General features: G+C 42.0%; 1 pseudogene; it reads right to left on the bottom strand.

Annotated features, from left to right (window-relative positions):
• Positions 1–248: 248 nt before the first annotated feature.
• On the bottom strand, positions 249–12,730 carry LOC116223862 (annotated as a pseudogene).
• Between the last annotated feature and the right edge of the window lie 10,780 nt (positions 12,731–23,510).

Genomic DNA, 23,510 nt, shown 5'->3' with positions numbered 1-23,510 from the left:
ATACATTTGACAATTTTAAGCTTGGCCTACCATTTTATTGGAGCGATGAGGGACAGGTGGGGCTTGAAAAAGCCCCCTTGTTCAAAGTGGGGAATGACAGAAAAAGTTTGAGAACCACTGCTGTAGTGTGAGGGGTGGGTGAAAAAAGATCTTTAGAAAGAGTTAGAATTTTTTCTCTCGTGGGTCGATGCATCAACCCAAATATGTAATCTGATTCTGTTCTGTCTTTCACATACTGTATGTTCTGTTTACCTGTCCGCACTTGTTTCTGCCAGGCGGTTGTTCATGATCCCAAGTGCACCGACCCCTCCAGAGAAGCCATTGTGCCTGACCCCGACTGTCTAGGATGCCCGTCGGCCATCTCAGACAGCTTCTTCTGCATGATGGCCAGGTTGACCTTGTTGGCGGCCAGGAAGTCCCCATGGAGATCATCTCCCCTGACATACGCCGGCCATCTGCCTCGCTCTCGTTCACGGCGTCCTCTCGGTGGAGGGGTTGCGGCGGCCGTGGGCACCCCTGGCAGTCGGGTGGCGCCTGCACAGCAGTTCCAGCTTATGCATTAGCCAGTTGAGCACCTGATTGATGACAATGGAGATGACGTTGAAGAGCGAGTAGATGCAGCACACGCCCGTGAGGATGCAGAGGAAGTTGCCTAGCCGGTAGGCGCCCTGCGCCTCGTAGGCCTCCCGCTGGCTGCCCACCATGTCCCCGAAACCGATGGTGCTGAACGCCACGAAGCAGAAGTACATGGCGTCCAGGTAGCCCCAGCCCTCTACGGATGAGTACATGGCGGAGGCACAGCAGGACACCAAAATGGCCATGGCACCCAGGATGAGCATGACGCAGTACACCGAGGGCTTCCATCCAGCCATGCTGTCCAGGTTGCGGCCACGGCGGCTGAAGGCATCGGGCGGGCGCTCGTTCTGGGGTAGCACAGCTTTGCACTCGTGGCAGAACTTCAGGACGAAGGTGATCACAGTGATGACACGCTCCAGGAAAAGGTTGAAGAACAAAATGGAGGCTGCACAACCTATGAGTCCGTAAAAGATGAGGAATACCTTTCCTTCAATGGTGGCAGGTGTTGTCATTCCAAACCCTATGACAGTGAAAGCAAGAATGATTGTAAAGCAATTCACACCTTCAAAATATTCTAAAAAGTCAGCTACTTGTTGCAGATACCATGCATTATTGATAAAAGGGAAGATTAAACCTAAAAACTTTAAAGCCTTTTAAAACTTAAAAGTCTGTTTAAAAGTCTATAATGTATTCATGTCTTCTCCCAAGCTCCTAATGTATCTTTCATGGCCAGAAATGTGCTGTTTTCAGTTTGACTATCTTACTCTTAACATGGTTCTATCACATCAGTGGACTACATTCAGTGTAACATTAACAGCGTAAAAATTCAATTAGCATGCACGGTATGAAAATGCCTTTGTAATTCATGTCATGAGCCAGATCATGACACCTCAAAGAGTGATATCCACTCACTGATTCATGCAGAGGAGCACACACAGTCCCTAAGAACTCTTCAACCCACGCACCACCCCTGCCTTGTGCTGTCAACAGAATTATTGGGCAAGACCTTCCAGCTGCTCTGGCTTGGTGCTTCATTCTAGGAAAAAAGGCTCTGGGCTCATTAGAGTCCAATTCTTAATTGCTCTATAATGAGCCACATGGTGAACCACTCCCCCCATGTAAACACCCCTCTTGATTCAGAGAGCTCCCGTGCTTCAAACACACCACGGGAGCCAGGTTGCCATTGGTGACAACACCCAGATCTTTGACTTTCTCGCTCTCTCTCTCTCTCTCTCTCTCTCTCTCTCTCTCTCTCTCTCTCGCTCTGTAACCCCGCCCCCCTCATTGAAGTGCAAATCAAAGGAAATCATCGCCAATCGTGGATGTTTTCAATTAGATCCATTTGAAGAGCAACTGAAAATATCTTACATCAGCCTTGCTGCAGGTTATCTAGTCGTGTTTGTCAGGGATAAGACCCTCAACAGTTAGTTAGCAGGTTAAGAACACTACCCAGCATATAAGTGAACTGGACGGTTTTCGAACGGGCCCCGACGGAGACAGACACCTTAAGTCTGTCTGACGTGCCATGCTGAAAACAAGTCCTTTTATTCAAACACAATGTTTACACAGTATGACAGTCAAGACGCTGGGATGCACTTAGGATACCTTCAGCTCAGCTGAATTCTACTTCTGCTTAGCAACGAGACATTTCACAACCCGCTCTCTCCTTCTTATCTTATGTAAACATATACGTTAGGTTTCTGGGTTAACATTCTTGACTCTGCTAATTGTCTTCCAAAGTCCAATCTACATGGAGAAGCAGGGCACACAGCATCTTTGGAAGAAACCTTAAAACAAAAAGACCATTCATGATAAAATATACTAATACTTTCTTTAACATTTCCTCCTGTTTATCATGAAAAATAACACTAGTATAAACATCATTAAACTAAAACATCATCATCTTGATGGTTCAAGACAACAAGTACACTCCATACAGAAGTACATACAAGACTAGACATGAGAACTTAGAAACATGTAGAAATACACATCATAAAAATACAAAAAGTATACAAATTGCTACAATAGAGAACAGACCTTTCACCATCATTTACCACCATGTACCAGATGTAAACCAAGCAAACACATTTCACCACGGACATTAACCACTTTGTCTGTAATAAAGCATCACATAACAACCTTCATTTGCTGTAAGGCCTTCAGTCACAGAGACACTATGAATATAATCCAATATCCAAATACAACAGATATCAGTCACAAAACTCCCCCACTAGCAGCAGTGAGTCTAACACTAATCTATTTTTCAGCACCATCAGCCCGAATCTGCGAGACCTCATCATTAAGGCCATCCATGCTGACTAAGGTGGCATTAACAAACAATTCTAACCTATAGTTAAGGGTTGCCATTCTTAACATGACTTTTCCTACTCCTAGGGCCTGAAACAGAAAAAAAATAACCTTGGAGCTGGTGGTCCAAATCTTTTTAGTCATCAGCACATCAGTCCCCCACACGCTGTCATGCTTCTCAACAGCAAATCTCTTCTTACGAGATACTCTGCCTGCGAGATAGCACTAACAACACAAAAATGGTCCATGACCTGGGCGGGGGCGCTTACGCCACCCCAGTGTGGAAGAAGATGACTGTACAATATACTACCACACAACCCACAATACCTCTCTCACCTTAGGGGTACCCTTGTCAGAGTGGCAATGCCCTGCATTCCAACGCTCAAACATAAGGACCTGTTTCCTATGGACAGGGTACGACGTTGGCTGAGGAAGCAGTGTTTGATGACAGTATAGCAGTATCGATGACAATTTCATTACACTGTTTCCGTCTCAGAGAGCCTACTCTCGTTGTTCCACTAATAGAAAAACACATTAGGAATATAGAATGGACTGCCACTTAAGGTGACAGCTAGGTTGTGGCATGTTTTTAGTTCTGCAGTGGGTGGGTATTGTTACACAGATCCTGCACCTGGGTATCGTCTGTATAATAAAATGGCTTACTGTAGCCCAGTTGTCTGGGGCACACTTCTCTCAACACAGATTATTGCTTGGAATGAGAGTAGCCTTAATTTAAGTTCTAGGGTGAAAGTAGGATGTTGGCATATAAGGTACATACATAGCAATTAGTCCTATCAAGTCTGTTCGCTTGCATGGATGCATATCTATACCATGAATTAGTAGAATACAAGTGAGTAAACATTCCCTAGGACCTCATGTTCCCCATATGAAATCACCTCTTATGGATTCTCTCATTTACACTTGTGGAGGACCAGAGACCCATTATTACTCCTGAAGTAACCACTAATAGCAGCAGCTTAGACATTGTTATAACGGAGTGATATGATGTATACAGAAAAACAATAAAACACAAATAAACAAGAAAAACAAAAACACAAATACACCTCTACTATGTTGAGCAGCATCTCTAACCCCTCAGGGCACTCCCTGGAAGTTAGGTGACGTTCAAACGACCAAGATTTAAACACTTAGCCCCCTGCCCGGCGCCACAAAACGCTACTCAACGCTAGTGGTGGATCTGGTAATGCTCTGAATGTTCTGAATGTTCTAATTGTTGCAGTGTGACAGGTGAATCCAGGTGGAGCGTTCAGCGATCTTGACGGCTGTTGGGGTGGCAAGTACACTTGCATGGTCCCTCCCACCTGTCGTCAGACCAGTTTCTTTCTTTTGATGACTTTGATGAACACCCAGTTTCCCCCTTCACCTGGCCTTGTACCTGTGGAGACACAGAAAAAACTCGAACAGTATTGGGTTCTTTACATTTCCTAGTTGTAGTATAATTTGTGGCACACCAAAAGTTGGTCTTATTCTTTTGCACAGTGATTTTGCTACTGTGAGGAAATCTGGGGTTGAGCTGCGGAAATACCTCTATCCATTGGAAGACACATCAATTATAACCAAACAGTATTCCAGCCCTTTGGTTTTGCTAAATTGGATATAATCCATGTGTATTACCTGGAAAGGATAATCAGGCTTGGGGAACTCGCCCCTCTTTGGCCTGAGGTTCCCTGTGAGTTATGCCGAATGCATATTTCACATTGCTGACAAATTTTTTTTTTAATAAAATAAAATTTAATTTATTTTTTTTTATTTTTTTTTATTACTATTATTATTTATTTTTTTAATAGGTTATATGTTGTACAGTGTTTATGTACTAGTCTTTATCTCCCCCCTGTTGAGGCATGGATATTCCATGACTCAAAAAATTGCTGCCATTTGTATAGAGCTCGCAACAGGATGGGTTTTCTATCTGGACTTACATATACCTCATCTTTCAGAGTCGCCCAGTTTTATCCAAATTTCCCTTTTCACTTTTGGGTGCTTGTTGATGCATGTTAACTACACCATCATCCTCTGTTCCCTGTGTTAGATACAGGCCAGCTGCCTGCTTGTCTGCTTTATATGCTAGGTAATAAAAGCATTAAGACTGCATGGGATACTTTAACGACGAGTTCATGAACCAGCACAATTTCTGCTGACGCGTGAACGGCCGATGCATCCGCGAGCACTGCTTGTACACATGATGGTGTAGCACGAGCTACCGGGTCGAGTTGGGTCGAATAAAATGCGATGGGTCTCATTTTGATCCCCCATACTCGAAGCAAAACAGACGTCATGAATCCATGTCTGGAATCAACCATAAGGACGAAAGGTTTCGCATAATTTGGGAGAGCCAGTACTGTCGAGCTGGCTATTTTTTCTTTTGTCGCTTGAAAAAGATTCTGAACCCTCTTTAGTCCACGTAACCTTATCGTGGGGTGCCATTGGTTGAGAGAAAATCATATCATGCATAGGTCTTACTAATTCTGCATAATTGGGTACCCACTGACCTGTGTTCAAGCCACGGGCTGAATCAATTGCTTGTCCGCTCAGTCAATTTTTAATTATGCAGTATCAAATAGTTTGCTTCTGACGACTACAATTCAACTATCTCCTTTAACGGCGTAGTTGGTTCCATATCTACCAAAAGTATTTCTGAATTTAAATAATATTACACTAATATGTGTAGTCTGATTATTATTTCTTTTCACCTCCTCTCCTTCTAATTACGACCGTGCGTGTGTGTGTGAGAACGTGCGTGGTGTGAGATTGAGCCTCTGTTCCCCCTAACAGCCCCCACCCGTGTGCTTCTCTGTTTTGTCCCAACAGTCAATCACACAGGTTTGTTTAAAAAGTCGAAAGTAAGCTGCTAGCGATCTTACGTTTTAAAAAACAATCTACAATCATTCCGGGCCATGTTAATCACTCAGTACTTTGGCACATACAATAGCTCACAACACATCACAATCTCGTATTTCCACTTTTCTCTTGTTATGCCCTCTGACCGGCGCACTACTAAGGTAACGAGAGAAAGTTTAATCTGATCTTTTTCGTGTCATGCCGCGTCGCGCTCTCAGCAATTTTAAATGCTCTCTCTTCACAGATGTTACACAAATACCTTCAAGTAAACTATGTCAACAACTGGTCACTTGCTTATTTTAGTTTTAAATATCAATTTAAAACGTTAGGTTCCAAACAATACTCTTGCTCCAATGACTGAATGTCCACATCAACACGCAACCGTGTTCGTCATTTCATCTATCAAGTTGACACCCTGAATAAAAATATACGGACATTTGCGATTTACCCCACAGGACTTGACCTATCATCAAACCGTCAAATCTTCGTTTAGTCTCGCCTCGGAGCACCAAACAATCTCTTAATGAAACAAATGAACTCGTTTTGCAAATACAATTCTTGCAACACTGGAATTATTTCCATTCATTACTATAATATCTAATATTTATAGCACTCTGAGATTTCTCTGAATCATACTCCTTTATTCTTCATTATAGATGCTACACTGCATTTCGTTGTCTCAGTACTTGTACTCTATGCAATGACTATACAGTTGAATCTAATCTAATCTTAACTCCGGGCCTCTACCCCTGCGGCTATTCATGCAATTCGATTATTTGGATAGAGATTTTTTTAGTTGATCAGACCAAAATTCCTCATCCTCAAATCGATCTGCACTTGTATTATTTTATTTAAGCAGTATCGCCATCATTATCATATAATGATACAATGATAATTAGATGATACACAATGATGATCACAATTCCAATGTGTCCCTTCCCCACCTGTGCTGTTAAATCAAATTAGTACAATGTAAGGTCTTTTATATCCAATAAGAACCTCCTCCCTCTGTTTTGATTATTGCCTTGTGTTGCTTGTCACGTGCTTAATTAATTAATTCAAACCACCGGTTATCTTGGGTTGTTGGAAAAAACCACACCCCTGCCTTTTTGAGGGCCCGTAGGATTCAACCAATTGAAACAAGCACGTTCTGACTCACAAACAAGGTTAATGAAACACAATGAGTAAGTTCTGAATGAGCCACTTATCCGTTTGAAACAAAGGGTCATAATCCTTCCGGAAGTATTAGCATTCAACTTCTTACAGTTGTGTTTATTTTCAGCCACAGTCACTGGTGGCTATTTCAATGAGACACATGGATTGCGCGCGTGCGCAGTGTCTGTCTATGCCAGTATCCCAATTTCTCATTCACAAATGCTCAACTCTATTTATGTCTTTACATAATTTCTAGTAACTCCCCTTCACGCACTTAAGACTAAAAAGTGCGTGCAAATGAACAAAGCAGATAAATGTATAGAGTTCTTACGTGGCCACCGTAAAAAGCTCTATAGTTTATCAAGCCCTGCAGTTTTTACCCCTCTTTCTCTACAAGAATAACACTTAACCTCACTTTCCTTTAATCTTCTCTTCACTTTCCATTGACTTTCTCATTCTCACTTTCTCAATCTTCTCATTCTTACTTTCTTAAAACCATCTTGCCTTCTTACTTTCTTCAAACCATCTCATTCTTACTTTCTTAAAACCATCTTGCCTTCTTACTTTTCTTCAAACCATCTCATATTCATTAATTATGGTGAGTTTTTTTTTTAATTAAGCAAAATACTTCTCTGAGTCTATGAAAAATATCCGGAGGCCGAGCTTCTAGATTGATAAATCAATCCGGACCATCCCTTGGAGTTTGTACTCTCAGATATTTTCCAAGTTTTAATTTTGCTTAATTACTTTACTCCAGTCACGCACTCATTCACACAGTACATCCATTCACGTAGGCCTACAACATACCCTTAGTCCCCGACTAAGTTTTTAGCGCTAATAAGAGATCCCGGATCTCTTTTTATAGTCTGTTCTAATTCAGTAGACTTATGCTAATGCTACTTACTCATATCATGCTGTGTGTTCAACCTTGCTTCAGATCCCCGTCAGACCAGCCTCCCTGGATGCAGAGCCCTCTCCGCCGGCCCACGTAGAATTCACTAAGTGGGGACTTTCTGCCGATGGTTTCTCTCGGCAGGACGTGCACTTGTCTTCGGCTTCCTGAAGTCTGCTCCCAGGCGGTCGGTGTTGTTGGGTTCCGGCTCGAAAGGACCAATAAATGTCAGGGATAAGACCCTCAACAGTTAGTTAGCAGGTTAAGAACACTACCCAGCATATAAGTGAACTGGACGGTTTTTCGAACGGGCCCCGACGGAGACAGACACCTTAAGTCTGTCTGACGTGCCATGCTGAAAACAAGTCCTTTTATTCAAACACAATGTTTACACAGTATGACAGTCAAGACGCTGGGATGCACTTAGGATACCTTCAGCTCAGCTGAATTCTACTTCTGCTTAGCAACGAGACATTTCACAACCCGCTCTCTCCTTCTTATCTTATGTAAACATATACGTTAGGTTTCTGGGTTAACATTCTTGACTCTGCTAATTGTCTTCCAAAGTCCAATCTACATGGAGAAGCAGGGCACACAGCATTTTGGAAGAAACCTTAAAACAAAAAGACATTCATGATAAAATATACTAATACTTTCTTTAACAGTGTTATAGCCTTTGGTTTTCTCTTTGTGGGAAAACAATTTGCCAGAAGCTAATTAGAGACTTATTTTCCACTCACTAATTCAATCTGTGCAAAGGTAATTATTTGGCTTGATGTCTTTCCTTGCATTTGCAAAATAAGCACGTAGTATGCCTTCACAAATACAACATCTTGGGAATAAAAATAAATACAACAAACGATTGTAAAAACACCAAGAACACACTGATTGCACAATTAAAGTTTTTCTCGATTGCTTTCACACATTTAGCGAATCATGGGTCAACTTAATCTAATGCTCACACCTTCTTTGCACAGCAAGAGTCTTCTCTGGCGAATGGGTTAACTATTTCTCATTGCTTTCACACAAATTTCTTTGAGTTTTCACATTTTTTTTTAAAACAGTTACAGTTTTTCTCGATTGCTTTGGCACATTTTTCCATTCACTGTTTACTTTTTCAAAACAGCTCACACACAGCCCTTAACAGAAGATGAAATAACCTAAACACTATTTGATGTTTGCAGAATGACACCACCTTCTCAAAACTTATCACACACCCATCAAAACCAAACATTTCCATCAAAACCTACAATTTGTGCTCAATTGAAAATGTTTTCTCTGACAACGTACTACAATTGGGGTTTTGTACTGAGAACTCTTACATAGGGAATATACTGTCAGAAAGTATTTGAAATCTGAAAATTTGTATACAGTAAAATATTGTAGTTCTGTTTTTGTATTGCTAAATACTATAAAAGATATTCTAAACAAGGACCTGTCAACACCATTGATTTTACATTTGTTCTACTGTGTACAAAATGGCAAAGATTCTGAAACAAAAATATTTATTGCAGTCATTTTTCCACATTACATTGGATACAGTAAAAAAGTCAAAAAGACAGGTTTCAATATACAGTAAAAAGGTCAAATCTGTTCTGCAGTGAACAGTCTCCCCCTGCCACCAGTGTGGGCCAGTGTGTTGATTCTGTAAAAATAGTGCAATAGGCTGTAAATAGAATGGTTGAGAAACACTGTCATAGTTCAAACATTTTGGCATACCCTTTCTCCAATATTCAATAATAAAGACCTATATCAGCTCCACCGTGGGAACAAGGGGGAGTTCACTATCTAAAAGATATTTTTAATAATTATGGACTACTCTCCTTCTCTGATATAAAAAATGCATTCAATCTGCCAGGTTCTTCGTCTTTCTTTCACCTACAGTTAAGATCAGCGCTCAAGGCGTATGGTGTCCCTTGGCAAGACCGTTTACCCACTCACCCTGTTCGGAAACTTTTTACATTACAGACTAAAACCAAAGGTATGTTCTCCAAACTATCAGTTTTTGGTGATACCCGGACCGCTTTTCACTTCCTGTGGAACGGGTCTGGGAAAGAGACTGCCCAGAATTAGACGAAGAATTTGATTGGCATGATGTGTGGTCTGACATCTCTCAAGTGTCACGCAATCCAGATCACCAGCAAATTCATTACAACTTTATACATAGGACGTATCTCACCCCTGTCAGATTGCACTACATGAAGTTTGTCAATGACCCCTGTGTACCTTATGTTCACTGAAAGTGCAGGGCACATATCTTCATATGATATGGGACTGCCCTCCTGCTAGGTTATTTTGGAACAAAGTTGCATCCAAATGATCTACCTTGACTGATGTTACAGTGCCTGTTACTGTGAAAACATTGATTTTGAATGACTTGTCTACCTTAAAACTGTCTAAAATCCAAAAGCGTGCAGTTTTTGCTGGACTGACTGCTGCCAAGAAAATGATTGCAACTCGTTGGAAACCAGCTCATTCTATGTCTATCAAGCCCTTTCCTTTTTGGACGTTATATACCTGGAACTGTCAACAGCTTGAATTACATTTACATTTAGTCATTTAGCAGACGCTTTTATCCAAAGCGACTTACATATGTGCGACTTACAATGTATACCCATTTTGCACTGATGGCACACTGCACATCAGGAGCAATTAGGGGTTCAGTGTCTTGCTCAAGGACACTTCGACAGGGAATCGAACTAGCAACCTTCTGATCACTAAACGACTTCTCTACCTACTGTACCACTGTCGCCCGAATGAATGGTGCTTCAGAGAAAACTATAGCTGCATGGTACAGTATTGCTGTTTCTTTGAAAGAAATGGTGTAAACCTAAGCCTCAAGCCTTCCTTCTCTAGCCAAACATGTTTTAGTTAAGGCCCTTCCATTTGTCTATGTCCCTATGTCTGTATGTCATGTATGTCTGTCTATTGTGTCTTTTCTGTCCTCCATATATTGGTGTATGTGTATTTTTTATCATGTTGTTTTTATTTTCTTGTCACCTTGTCTTTCTGGCCACTTATATGGACTTCCCATTTACATTTTATACGTATGTTTTTAGTTATTCTGTTTTTGCTTTTTTACTGTCCCTGTTTTAAAAAAATAAAAACATTTGATCACAAAAAAAAAACAGTCTCCCCCTGCCACCAGTGTGGGCCAGTGTGTTGATTCTGTAAAAATAGTGCAATAGGCTGTAAATACTGTAAATATACATTATTCAGAATTCTACCGTATATGTTGTAAATTACTTTAGTGAATCTACAGTACTACATTGTATTGTGGCAACACACTTTACAAAAGTATAGAAATGGTTGTTGCCAAGAGTGCAAATACAATGAAACACAGTACAGTAAATTGACTGTAAAGGCCAGCAAAGTGTCTGCAACTGTAACTGCATAAAAATGTTCATATTTCAAAAACTTTCTGACAGTATATTCCTTAAGTTAGAGTGCTCAGTACAAAACCCAAATTGTAGTACGTTGTCAGTGGTAAAACAGTCAATACTGTGAGGGTGCTGGACAAAAGTTGAAGTGATGCTTGCAGAGGTTGATATTGATAGCTGTAGTCTCAATTTTGTTATCCATTGTTAAATAAATGAGAAAACATACATTTTCAATTGAGCACAAATTGTAGGTTTTGATGGAAATGTTTGGTTTTAATGGGTGTGTGATAAGTTTTGAGAGGGTGATGTCATTCCGCAAACATCATAAGTGTTTTGGTAATTTCATCTTCTGTTAAGGGCTGTGAGTGAGCTGTTTTGAAAAAGTAAACAGTGAATGGAAATATGTGCCAAAGCAATCGAGAAAAACTGTAAACAGTAGATGTCGTTTCAGAAATAAAAAAATAATATGTACATGTATAATGGCTGGCATATACAGTATAATGGCAAAAAGAAGAAAAAACGCCTATTCTTATGTAACCCTCTCTCTCCACTTATCCAACGGCCCGCTGAAACTCTGCGTTGTGTTGTATGTGATCTATGTTGGCGGATGGTTGGGCGTCCAAAGGATTCGACACGGGAGACGAGGAGGAGGTTTCGTAATTGGTGGCGAGATTTATTATCTTCAGCACATCAGCTATCTCGTTTATCAAGCACACACACTCCAACTCACTCATGGCATCTCTGACAACAGAACTCATGAAACTTACGGGTCACCCCGAGGTACAAACAACATCACAGCAAACAAGTTATAATTAACAGAACACGGCTGCAGCGCTGCCTAGCGGCGTGGCACATACACTATCTTACACTTACCTATCGTTGACACCACTGTACAGACGAAGTAGAATGCACCGGTGAAATCCCAGCGTGGTCGAGTGATGTCCACTCGGATACCTGCAATAGTTGCCTCCTCATAGTTCCTTAGAAAGTTTGTCCAGGTACCTCTTACTTAGATTGAAGTTTTGGCTGAAGTGCTCAAACCGTTGTGCCCATCGCTCCTTTGCCAGTTTCTCTTTCGGATGCTCCAGTGCTGAAAAGACAGCGGCGCCGCACAAAAGATAAAGAACTATTAACAGTGCCAACAGAAGAAACCTCGCATTGTCTTTATTCAGTGGACCAAAGCTGCTGCAGCAGCCACTCCGACAACAAGACATCATGTGGTGACTGTCGAACAAGTGTGTCACTCAATTTTGTTATGCCACATCAGCATTCAGGCGCTCAGTCGTTTACTTCCAAACTGCTGAAATATGTCAGAATTAACCAAAAGTCGTATAAAACACCTGAATGCGTCGGAAATCTGTAGGCTACTGGGAATCGCAAAAGCTGTTTGGCGGTTTTGTAGGCTACTTTGTGGTCGACCTCCCTTGTCACTTCCCTCATCAATATTCCATCGATCCCCGAAGCCCCAGAGAAACACATATGACATGTGTTTGTAACATGGTCTGTGCATGGACGGATTAAGAAACCACGGGCCCCTGGGCCTGGACATGTTGAAGGCCCCCCCCCCCTCCGCGAAAAAAATAATTGTGCGCCCGCAAAACACGCACGCACGCACACGCACACACAAACACAACCAATGTGTTGGATTTTACGGTCGAATTAGATACTTTGGCTATTGTATTGGGAAAGTAAACAGGTCAAAGTTTACTCTGTAACATCCAACTTCGGTGAGGTGTGCACTGCCCTGCTATTGTTTCTGACATTACATGTGACAGGGCAACAGCCGAGTGATTCTTTTCCAAATTGAAACTGATTAAGACCTACCTGAGGGGCAGCATGGGGCAGGAGAGGCTGAATGGGCTGCCTATCCTGTCCATTGAAAAATCGAATCATGCATCACCACTTTTATGGTGCACAATGGCTTCTCTGGAGGGGCATCACCACTTTTATGTTTGAAAGGCGCCATCCGGCAGGTGTAGCCTACTGTGCCTGCTTGTAGGTCTTGACTTTCAGATTCTGCGCCTAAACTAGCTGTATCGTATCGTCTCATCACATGATCAAATAGAGACTTGACATTGGACAACAAGATACATATTATCCAGCAATCATCATTGCATATCTGTATATGACAAAAATAACAAAGAAAATGAGAAATGATTCATTTAATTGAATCGTTTTTTTAATAGTTTCTATAGTGTATGTACGATAAGCATACAGTATAATTTTGTTATAGATTGCTACTGACGATTCCCCCTAAAAATGATGAAAACTATGACAGAGACAGGTTTGCCATTTTGAGGGAATATATAGCATAAGGTATCCTCAGCACTCCCAAAAAGTCATGCTTGATCACCGTCGCATTAATCTAGCTTTTTCTAACACAGCACAGGTACACTCAATTAAAGCCATTAACAAATGAATAAAATACACCTTTTTCAACCACAAATAAGAGATACATAACAGCGACTTCACGCAGAGGCTCTGGCCTAGGGGCCCCCTGAGCTCATGGGCCCCTGGGCCTGGGCCCGGTAGGCCCGTTCGTTAATCCATCCCTGGGTCTGTGGGCCTGAGGGTGGTTTGCAGTGATTCACGTTGTGTTTTGAGTGGCGTGTAGTGTTTCACAGGATTGTAGTGGTGATGGGCACACTCTATGAGCACTTAACACGAACCTTTTCTACCGCACGTGTGTAGCATGATCACTAATTAATCACAGGTGCGTAGTATTATGCCACTCCCTCTCTAGGGGTTTCCCATCACAATGTTCCTATTTATACCCATGGGCGTCGCCACAATATAACTTGAGGGGGTCACGTCCCCTTCACTTTAAAAAAAAAGTCGTTTGGACCCCCCCACATTTGCCATCAAAATATTAGTGCATGGCTGGTCTACTAGCTGTAGATAGTGATGGGCAAATGAAGCTTTGGTGAAGCATTGAACCATTAGGCACACTGTTTCAAAAATCGGTTCATTACTTGAAGCTTCAGTAACAGTGATCTCTCCTGGTGATGTGCCAAGGCTGCAACTAAATTAGCCCAGCTAGACAGTGGCACGAATCTTTAAAACAATGACAATCTAGTGTGCACGCACCAAATCCCCGCTGAACTCCGCTCCGGCCACGCCCCCCTTTTTAACGGTTGACCCACACGCCTCCGCTAAAGCCACATTCAGTCACATTCACACGCTAGTCTTCCCAACCGCATTTCAAACAAAAAATGTTTAGTCTTCTGTTCTGTTGATGGCTGGCAAACAACAATCTAAGAAGGGCACATATTATTCACTCATTTTAAGCCATCAATCTACCTCAGGGTGAACAAAATGAGCTGAAACGGGGGAAAAAAACGGAATTCACCAAATGTGAAACGGAAAATGCATTTTTTTTTAACGGAAAATCATTGGCCCTATGCCACTAGCGGACGCCAGCCAGCATGGCAACAAAGTCATCTCGGTCGCCTCCGACACCAGAGCTGCCCTGTGTGGAGACCACTTTCCAGTACTCATCGCTTTCTTTGAGCTTATGGGTCAAGAATTTTATCACATTTGTGCCAACAATCAAATCATCAATCTGTCCGGGCACTACTAGTGTGGGCACAATGACGGCACATCCATACAAGTTAAGGCGAAGGTCACATACTCTCTTTGGATAGACAAGTTTCCCTCCACAGCCCACCAAAACAATGTCAGTGTTAGGCTTCACATCACAATCCAATGAGCCGGCATCAGTTAATTTTCTCTCAATGTTTTCACTAATGGTGCACGCCATAGATTCAGTATCAAGCATGGCTCTCACAGTAATTGATTCGTTGATAACAACGGGGGTATAAAACAAACTATCACTTGTAAGTAGACGCAATGTATTCTGCATGATGACTGTGGCGGTACTAGGCAAAGACTGCTTAATTGATTCAAACTTGACCTTCAAGTCAACAGTGTGTTTGAGGGATGCATTAGAAATGCCTACACTGCCCCTCTCCGAATGCAGGCTATCTTCCTGACTGGGGGGACGGTGACGGCACATGGGCGGGGGGCGGTTGGGGAGCAGAGGGACAGGACTGTCTCAGGTGACCAGGCTGGTGACAGGCAAAGCACAGACGGTGGGTTCGGCAGTGTTTGAGGGTGGAGTGAGAGCCCTCACTACATATGCGGCATCTGTCACGGCCCCTCCTAGTGTGTTGTGGAGCACTGAATGAATTAGTAGCACGCAGGGCATTGACACTGTCAAGAACTTTGCTGAGCATGTCAGCCATCCTGTCTACACTAATCTGTGAAGTGGGTACTGTTAAGTTAAAATGAACTGCGTGCTGGTTTGCAGAGAAGTCAGAGTAATCGGACCGCCACACATAGCAATTGGTTTGATACAGTTGAGTTTACTGGTTTTAAGATTGGACAAGATTCAGCCGGAGATGCCGAGCTCACAATAGCTCTGTTACCCACGGCTGGAGAACGCGTTCTGATTTTTACATGTGATCATAATGGTTTATAAGTCCAATCTTCACTGAGGGCCTCCAGGTATACGCCTCTTTGTGACTTGTATGTTTCAGTCGTAATTTCTGGCCTGACAATTAAGTTTCTGTGAGTCTCCAACTCCCTTCTTACAGATAGTTTCCCTATCTCATCTGTCTCCTGCCCAGGCTGCCCCTATGACCTTGGAATTTATGTCACTGGTCATTCTAAACTTGAAAGCATGTGCTTTGAATGTTATCTTAGGCCCCTCTGTCTGAAACCTGTTTCATAACTGCAGTTATACTGGTTAACTGGGCATACATTGCTAATAGAAATAAAATGTTAATAAATTCATACCTAAACTGAATTTATCTTACATTCCCTCCTTTGACCTCATTTATGAGGTCAACACACACACACAAGCAAGCACTAAGAAGCAAGGTTACATTTTGGGGTGGGTTCTTGATTACTTTACACAATAATATCAAAACACCCTCGGTTTGCATTCTAGCACAGCATAAGCAATATTTACACCTCCAGGCACTACTCTGTCACGGGGGGTGCCTGCCCCCCTACCAAGTCACCAAATTCCCCGAAACTTTGGTGGAATCCGCCCGTGCTTTTCGCTTCAGAGGTCAATCCTCAGAGCGCAACCTTTCAGTGTCTAAACACCTATTCTTATGAAAAATAAAAAATACAATTGGGTATATTGTACATATAATAACATACAGTACTACAATATATATTTTACCTACTCAACATACTACACATCAATTGAAAGTTTAATTTATGTACTTCCCTAGACCATTGTCTACATAAGTAAGTAACCTCTCATAGTATAGATACTACTAAAAATCCATTATAGAATCATACTAAAAATCACTTGGCTACTATTAATCAATCAACTAAAACGAATTAACTATGCAACACACTAACTATGCAAAAATCATATGATAAGCAAGTCAGTTATATACGATTCAAATTGATTTATGTTGGAAAATGAGGGAAAGAAAGATAAGGCACAAAGGAAGAAAACATAATCACATTCAACAGTATACATTCCTATACTGAAATCCTAGCACATGAGCAAATTCAGCGGAGCATATTCAAGCAAAAACATCCTTTCTTACATTCCCTGCCTCCTAAAACTGACTTTCCTGCTGTCTACGCTTTTTACGCTTTTTACGCTTCTCCCTACGCTCCCATTCCTCTATCTCTCTCATCTGCGGTTCACGCCAGTAGAAGTGTTCCATGATAGCGAACCAGTCGGACTGTGCATCCCGCACTGCCTCATTCAGCTCCTCCTTTCTCCCCTCCGTTCCATCCTGAAACAAATTGACATCCACCACATTCTCCTCTCCAAGGTTAAATATTTTATTCAATGTCAATTCGTGCTGACCCAGCATCTCAGCCAGCACCTCGGGTTCCGGTGTTGTCCCTCTTTCCAGGTCTTCGGGAGGTACTATGTCCTCCTCAACATCCTTATCACTTACATAACCATCAGGTCGGCCGGCAATAGCCCAATCCTCTTCATACAATCTAGCTATTTCTTTGTTGTATGTTTCTGCCCACTTCCAACACATCCAGCCCGCTCCATCCCCATAACCATACTTACAGTAGGGGTTGCCTATTGGACAATTAGGAGTATATGGGCCTTCAGGTTTTTTCCATACAATCTTGCTCCAGTCAGTGTTGTTCTCACTCTCTACGGGTATAAAGAAACCCCTCCTTTCCCACTATCTCCTATTCCCTCTAGTACACTTCCTATTCCTTTAGTGTCTCGACCGGGAGGGCTTTTATTTGTTTTGCCTGATACTCCGGTGGTGCATCTGTGCTTTCATCTTTTCCATTGACTGCTCTCTCTATTGTGCGAGTAGCTATCAGCATGGCACCTCCAACTGCTACTCCTAAAAACACTCGTCCCAAGCATGTTCCCCACTTCCGGAACTTATCATTTAGCCAATCTACCAGGAGGTTGTTTATTCCTGACTGTTTTACTATAAGTAAGTTAGTCAGACACATGTTTCTTAGTTTTTAGCCAATGCACAGTGTGAGAAATGATACCAGTTGATACCTGATCTCCTCTGATCACTGAAGTGTTTTCCAAACAGCCTGGGTCTTCTTTCTCCACACCAGTCCGTACCTGCTGGGATATCAAGTTAATCATCTGGCCCAATCATTTCTTATCTATGGGGGTCAAGATAGACAGAGGTTTGCCTTTGTCCACAAAATGTTCTGGGTGCTAAATAATGGTCAGCCTTGTATTCCTCTGTGTGTGTAAATGATGTGTGTGTGAAGGTATGTGTCTGGGTGGGCGTGTGGCCCCCACCCTTCTCCTTCTTCAGCACAGGGAGTATAGCGTGTGTGTGTTTCTCTCTGAAAAATCAACATTCTATTACTTGGGTTTAAAATGATTTAACTCGGGAACGCTAGCCCGCCATATATGATTCTATTTCACTCCTGTTTCACATCTCAGTCTTCTCTTTATTCCATCATCACGCCAACATTTCCAGCAATATTAAAAATGGTTTCTAACACACATGGTTTTCCATGTATTTCAAAATAGAGTAAGTTTCACCGTCAGCAGAACAGGTTTTTTAAGGTAGTTAAGTAATAGTACAATAGACAATACAATAGTAATGTCTATGGGTCTTTCTGTCTATGAACTTCGGCATTTAACAATCGATCAAATTCGCTTATGACTAATACAATATGACTATATGACAATTTTCGACTATCTCTTTTAACAGCGTGGTTGGTTCTAATTTCAAAGGCATCTTTAACTCCAAATATCACCACAACACTATGTATTAACGGGTACCATGTATCAACTACAGTTTTATGTATTAAGACTTTTTCTTTTCTTTAGTCTTAATACAGGCGTGTGAACAAAGATATACCTTGCGCGCTCGCTGTCAGGATGAGTGATCGAGCCCCCACCTTTTTTACTCGCTAAGAGATTCTGGCCTCTTTTTTTTTTTTTTTTTTCTCTCCCCCCTCTGTGTCCATGTGCGCTCTCTCCCTCTCTCTGTCTGTCTAAAAGAGTAGAATAGAGAATGTACCCATTATACCCACTATTATACGCTATATATTATTATAGTATTATACACTATGGTGTGTTTTTACCACTAACTTTACACTTCTTCAAAAAATGTATCATTTTCTGCATGTGTCCCGTGTCGGTGAACATACATCTTAACTCCACTCCTCTACCCCTGCCGCTATTTAAGCAATTCGATTATTGAATAGAGACTTTTCGGTTGGCCAGACCAAAATTCCTCATCCTCCAATCGATCTGCACTTGTATTATTTTATTTAAGCAGTTTCGCCATCATTATCATATACCCTTCTTACTTCTCTCCCTTATCAGGCTTCGGTGATGGTGTCTTCTCTCCTCTGCATCATTTCATGCTATCCTCTCTACCTGTTGCTCTGACAAACACTTTCTTTCTCCTTGGTGGGTTATAAGGACCCGGGGAATCGCATTCTCGTGCGTAATGTCCTTTAAATCCGCAGCGGTGACATTGGACACGACTCATGTCCCTTTGCGCTTGTGGTTCTATTTGCTGCGGTTGTGTATAATGCACTGGAGACTCGGTGACTTTTGTCCGGCTGCGGGACGCTTGGAAGATTGGATCAGAAAATGTCGCGGGTTGTGTGGTTTCTACTGTTTCTGGATCCCCCACTAATTCCCGTGTTGTTACTCCGAATCTGACTAAAGTGTAATCACCCCAACGACCGTCAGCTCCTATAATTCTGCAATTTTTTTTTTATTAATTTCATCTGCCATGACTTAACCTGCTTCTGCTACCTTCCCTTTGTCAACGGCTAAGGCGAGTTTTGGATTAATCACTGGATCAATTAGTTGTAGTCCCACTATTAGTCCCCCAAAAATTCTCTGTTTTATTTCTATATTTCTGAGTCTGACTCCGTTTATTCGCACGTTATTTATCAAATTGCCAGTTAACAGCTTTAACACATTCCCAATCCCGATCCCAATGATCAAATGATACAATGATATCAATCAAATGATACACAATGATGCCAACAATTCCAATGCGTGTCCCTTCCCCACATGTGCTGTTAAATCAAGGTCTTTTATATCCAATAAGACCTATTCCCTCTGTTTTGATTATTGCCTTGTTTTGCTTGTCACCTGCTTAATTAATTAATTCAAACCACCGGTTGTCTTGGGTTGTTGTAAAAACCACACCCCTACCGTCTTGAAGGCCCGTAGGATTCAATCAATTGAAACAAGCACGTTCTGACTCGCAAACAAGGTTAATGAAACACAATGAGTAAGTTCTGAATGAGCCACTTATCCGTTAAAACAAAGGGTCATGAGCCTTCCGAAAGTAGTTTTTGCATTCAGCTCTTACAGTTGTGTTTATTTTCAGCCACAGTCACAGGTGGCTATTACAATGAGACACACGGATTGCGCGCGTGCGCAGTGTCTGTCTATGCCCGTAACCCAATTTGTCATTCACAAATGCTCAACCAGCCACCCGCTTTTGACAATGTGCGAAACCTCTTCATCATTTTAACAACCACCCACTTGACTTCTGCAAGTGTATCTCTTCACAGCTAAACTAAACAACAGATTTTCACTATGTCTGCCCGATTAGGAGATACTCAACAGAATAGATCTCCCCTGGCAACTGGATTTACCTCTTTCCAGCTTGCTCTGTTCACTACTGATCCTAATCTCTCTGTTCCCCAACCCAAAAACGCCCGCAACTAAGTATGGACTAAGAACGGCTAAACAGTCTTTACCGACATTAATCAGTACGCTCATCAGCAACCCATTTAGCAGGGGCCCGGACGTCTTTGGCCTAGGCCTAAAAAATTTAGCTCTCTAACATGTCTAAGTCTTTACTCAGACAAACAACAATTTCAAGTCCTAAAACAGCAGTGTTCTTGTCCAAACCATAAAACCAGCCAACCCCCTGCTGCCACGCCCATGGGTTCCAAGCAACAGACAAAGACTAATTGATCTATCTAAGCTATGGACAATTTAGTTAAATAGGCTTGTCCTCACCTGTTAGAAGAGCTGCAGCTCTCTGTCTGAAGTCAAAAGACACCACGGATCCTCTCCCGGGAGTTGGGCTCCACAGGTGAGAAACCACGACGGTCCACTCTGTTTCCTTCTCTGCTCACGTCGGGAAGTCACCAGTTGTTAAGTTAAAATGAACTGCGTGCTGGTTTACAGAGAAATCAGAGTAATCGGACCGCCACACGTAGCACTTGGTTTGATACAGCTGAGTTTACTGGTTTTAAGATTGTACAAGATTCAGCCGGAGATGCCGAGCTCACAATAGCTCTGTCACCCCCCGGCTGGAGAACGCGTTCTGATTTTTACATGTGATCATAATGGTTTATAAGTCCAATCTTCACTGAGGGCCTCCAGGTATACGCCTCTTTGTGACTTGTATGTTTCAGTCGTAATTTCTGGCCTGACAATTAAGTTTCTGTGAGTCTCCAACTCCCTTCTTACAGATAGTTTCCCTATCTCATCTGTCTCCTGCCCAGGCTGCCCTATGACCTTGGAATTTATGTCACTGGTCATTCTAAACTTGAAAGCATGTGCTTTGAATGTTATCTTAGGCCCCTCTGTCTGAAACCTGTTTCATAACTGCAGTTATACTGGTTAACTGGGCATACATTGCTAATAGAAATAAAATGTTAATAAATTCATACCTAAACTGAATTTATCTTACAGTACAGACTCATGAAGACGGCGGGGCTGTTCTAATTTTTGTTTACAGGACTGCAATGCACAATCCGGACTGTATTCACTGTGACTCTCTTCACTGTTAATGAGTTTCAATTTGGAAAAGCATCACTCGGCTGTTGCCCTGTCACATGTAATGTCAGAAACAATAGCAGGGCAGTGCACACCTAACCGAAGGTGGATGTTACGGCTTAGACTTTGACCTGTCTTCTTTCCCGTAAAAATCCAACACATGGTTGGTAAAATAAAATGTATATACGCCGTGGGAAGCGAAGGGGGAGGGGGGGCTTTTACATGTCCAGGCCGAAATTAATTTATCAGGAACATTGTTCCCTGCAAAGGCTGACGATGAGAAACCATAACACCAATTACATTTCACACACATACACTTCACTCACACCCCATCATCGATTATGAGCTGTACTGTTGTGAGCCTCTTCATAGAGATATCTCAGCTGGGGGCTCAGGGTTAGAGATTCAAGGATGTTTGCTTGGGTCCTTGACATATTGATTTTCCTTCCTGAAGTTTGAATACAAGGCCGGGTGTACCGCAGCTGTGAGGGTGTGAGATTGAACAGGCCAGCCGGAATGGCCAGCAGGAACATGCCAGAGGCTCATTTGTGTGTAAGCATGGGGTCTCTAAACTGAATTCATGAATAAAATAAAGCCTCAGACTTTTTGCTAATGCTTTCAAATTTCATTCCAAATCACTGAGACTCGGCAAGCCACCATTTCCTTTTCACACTACCTATGACCTCTTTTATCATGGATTTAAATTCCTAATCTTGTTAAAGCGGAATGTCTTTCATTAGGCAATTTAACTAAATGCTTGTCATTGCTCGTCCAGTGATTGAACTCGCAACACCGCTAGGGTCATTCCACGCCAAACGTGACAATTTAAGGAAAATTCCCACTCGACCATCTCAGATTTGGCTGAAAAAATGCAAGGTTGTTCATACACTTCTTAATATGAATAGTCCCAAATATTAGCTTTCTACTCCAATAGTTTTGTCACAATAAGATGTTTTAGGGGGAGGGGTGCCAATACTTAAGACGCTTTTTGAGCAGCGTTTTCTGAAGAGCCATTTCAAATTGCTATTACTAGAAAGTATTTAAGCTAGCTCCTTAACTTTCTAGGCTTAAAATATGATTACCATTACTTGAAAAATATGGACTTCCAAGAGTGTGGCTTGGGTATATCATAGTATTCGCGGTGCTTGAATTTGCGCGAAAATTTTACTTTACGCTTTGTTGCAGCATCCCCTCCCCCCTAAAACATCTTTTTGTGACAAAACTATTGGGAGTAGAGAGCTAATATTTTGGACTATACCTATTAGAAGTGTTTGAACAACCTTGATTCTGAGACGGATCGAGTGGGAGCCATTGTCCCGTTTGGCGTGGAATGACCCCGCAGGATGGACAAAGGCTGTTGAAGATCATACCTTGCCGAGTGTTATCTGAGTGCTGCTGTGTCTGAATGTTATTTGCCTTTAATCCACTTTATCAGATCAGAATAGTATTTATTGTCAAGTTAGGTTTACACCTACCTGGGATTGTTCTGGTGTATAGGTGCATACAGTGAAATAAACATACAACACCAATAAGTACTACACAAACACAATAAGTACTACAATACAAAAAGCAGGGCAGGAGTGCAAAAGTGGATGTGCAATGTGCAGTGTGCAATGTAGTGTGTTGTTAACATAACACAGGCTTGAGGTGTGGGGGCGGGATAAGTGTCACGTCAGGTGGGCGGTCCCGGGCCTTGTTAATAAGGCCAACGGCAGCCGGGAGAAGCCGGGAAGAAGCAAGGATTTATCCTTGATGGTTTTCGTCTTTTCTGTACAGAAATGGCGGTAATTCCTGGAGACAGCGGAGGAGGTTATGGCCAGAGTCAGACTCAGTGTTCTCAGTGTTTTATATTCATTTATATTATTATTCCTATTTCCTCTCCTTTCCTGTTGTTAAACCGATTTTATTTCTTTCTTCTTCCTTTATTATCACGTCATATTTATATACAAGGCCTTTTCCACCACTACACTTGTGAGGTCGTACTTTGTGGTTTCTGGAAAGTACTTTGCATTACCCTGTTGGTAAAACATGGCGGACAAGTAAAATTTGTTTGTTCCTATCATTATGTGACATAACAAAGCCATCTGGGTTGACCTCC

The sequence above is a fragment of the Clupea harengus genome, chromosome 15 (genome assembly GCF_900700415.2).
Source record: "Clupea harengus chromosome 15, Ch_v2.0.2, whole genome shotgun sequence".
NCBI classification, from domain to species: domain Eukaryota; kingdom Metazoa; phylum Chordata; class Actinopteri; order Clupeiformes; family Clupeidae; genus Clupea; species Clupea harengus.
Note: the sequence above shows the minus strand (reverse complement) of the source record. Positions and strands in the feature narration are given on the sequence as shown.